Consider the following 2,289-nt stretch of genomic DNA (forward strand, 5'->3'; position numbering starts at 1 on the left):
TGCTGGTCCTTATATCTCTGTGAACTGACATAAATCACCAGCCCAGCAGAAAACTAACCCAGAAAAACTTAAATACACATGGGTGATACATGTGGTACAGGCACTGGGTAGGATTGCTAGTGGAAGGAGAGGAGTACAAAGAGTGAGACGAGTGGAAAGTTGAAAGGCAAGAGGAGGAAGAAGATGAAGCAGTATTTCCTTTTGGAGGACGACAGCTATCCAGTTGGCTCAGCTGCCGGTGAAACCACAGCCTGAAAGCAAGCCTGTAGAAGCAAAGCACAGTTTGAAAGCAAGCCGAGAGGTTCTCCTGGTGCTTCTTATTCTGTTCTCTAATAGAAAGAACCCCAAATATCCTAAATTCTTGCTAATCAAAAGGTCTGAACTGGCAACACCATAAGGGTGCTGCTCTAATAGAGCTGCAGTAAGCCGCCATGATTTGTAAACATGATTCAAGAAGCAGACAGAGTATATCTGATCTGGAAAGATAAGAGTGTGTGCTTCCCAGGGAAAGAGTTAGATATACTTTGACACAGATAATAAAATGGCATGCCTTAGCCTTGACTGTCTTTTGCATATCCACCTTTCTGTGAGGAATATCTGAAGATGTCATTAAGGAGAACAAAGCAAAGCAAAACTTTACTGCAGCTTTTGCATGCTAAATATTGTCCTGAATACACAATGCACCTGCACAGATTCCCATTGAAATAGGAGCAGAGGTGTCGCCCATTGCTTTTCTCAATCCAGGAATGGGACAATAAAGTACCACATACAACAAAAAAAAAAAAAAAAAAAAAAGAAAAGGAAAAAAAAAGAAAAGAAAAAAAGAAGCCACAGTAGTAGCCTCAGAAACTGTAGTTTATGGTAGCCTTATTGAAGTACTTAATGGTTTTCAAGTAGAATGCTCAAATACTTTTAACGAAAGTTCCTACTAAAGCAAAACCTCCAGGATCATACCAAATATGGTCAGAAAGTGCCTAGTGAAATCTCCATTTCTGTCTTCCTTGGCACCAATGACTTACTATACTTCAGTGAAATATCTGCAAATGATTCAGTTAACTTCTGATGAATTTTAAGGTAGTTAGACTAAATTCTTGGAATACCTGGGGCAATTTGCAGTCTTTGGTGCAAGCTGTACCATCACCTGTTTTGAGATCATGTAAAATTATCATGGTTTGCTTTGTGGACTTTATATCTTTACCAGAAAAAAAATATCCTTTACTTATCCATAGATCTCCAGGTGAAAATACTTTAGGAGGAAAGCATGAATCAGGTTGTTAGCTTTTCTGCCAGTCATTTTAGGTCAACAATTTTAAAGGACACAGATGACCAAGCACACAGCATAAGGACAATTCAGTCATGGTGCCATCTGATACCTTAGAGGGAAAGACCAGATTTTGCCAAAGTCAGCAGAAGAGCACCCGCCGAGCTCAAGGACTGCATTATGCTTGCCAGGTTATCTTACTGAGAGCGACAAAAAAGTTACCCTGCCAAGCTCTTGCCAGGAAATCGACTCTGTCCAGTTGAGTCACCAAAATGAAATCCTCGGAGCAGGCTATAACCGCATCCACAACTCAACTGTGTGCGTCGCAGTTTTACTGAGGAGCACCCTACTCAGCATGGTGCGTTGAGTTCACTTGACTTCTTACACCCACTGTGTCGGAGAGGAAGGGGGCAGGTCACACCTCCACTGCCCCAGAACTCCTTGTTAAACCCAAAGGGTTTAAGAGCTGGTGGACTTCACCTTCAGGCTAACTCTATAGGATTTTGGGGATTTTCTTCCTGACTGTAGCGCCCACAAATCTTCTTGTAACAAAACCTATATTAAAACGGCAACGCCAGAAATGCCGATGCTGCACCGAGTGAACCAAACCGCACAGCGCCAGCCTCAGACCCCCGGGGAAGGTGGCACCCCCATGCCCGGCTGCAACCGAGAGCAGGCCCTGCGGCCCGTCAGCCCGCCGCCGAGCCTGGGGGGGACGCGGGCCTCCCCCCCCGGCCTCACCGAGGAGCCGGGCCCGGGGCTGAGGGGGCCGGGCCCCCGCGGGGCTCCCCGCCGAGGCCAGGGCACGGGCACTAGGCCGCTGCAGGCGACGCCGCTCGAGGGCACGGCCAGGCAGCGGCGGCCTGGCGGTCCCCGCGGGGCGCGCAGCCCCGGGCGGCCGGGCGGGGAGCTGCGGGGGGCGGCAGCCCAGCCACCAGCCCCCCTACCGCGCCGGGGCGGGGCGGGCGGAGGGCGAGGCCCCGCCGCCCCCGCCTCCCCCCTTCCCGCCCGCCCTGTCAGGCGCCGCC

Source organism: Falco peregrinus, chromosome 4 (assembly GCF_023634155.1).
Source record: "Falco peregrinus isolate bFalPer1 chromosome 4, bFalPer1.pri, whole genome shotgun sequence".
Classification (NCBI taxonomy): Eukaryota; Metazoa; Chordata; class Aves; order Falconiformes; family Falconidae; genus Falco; species Falco peregrinus.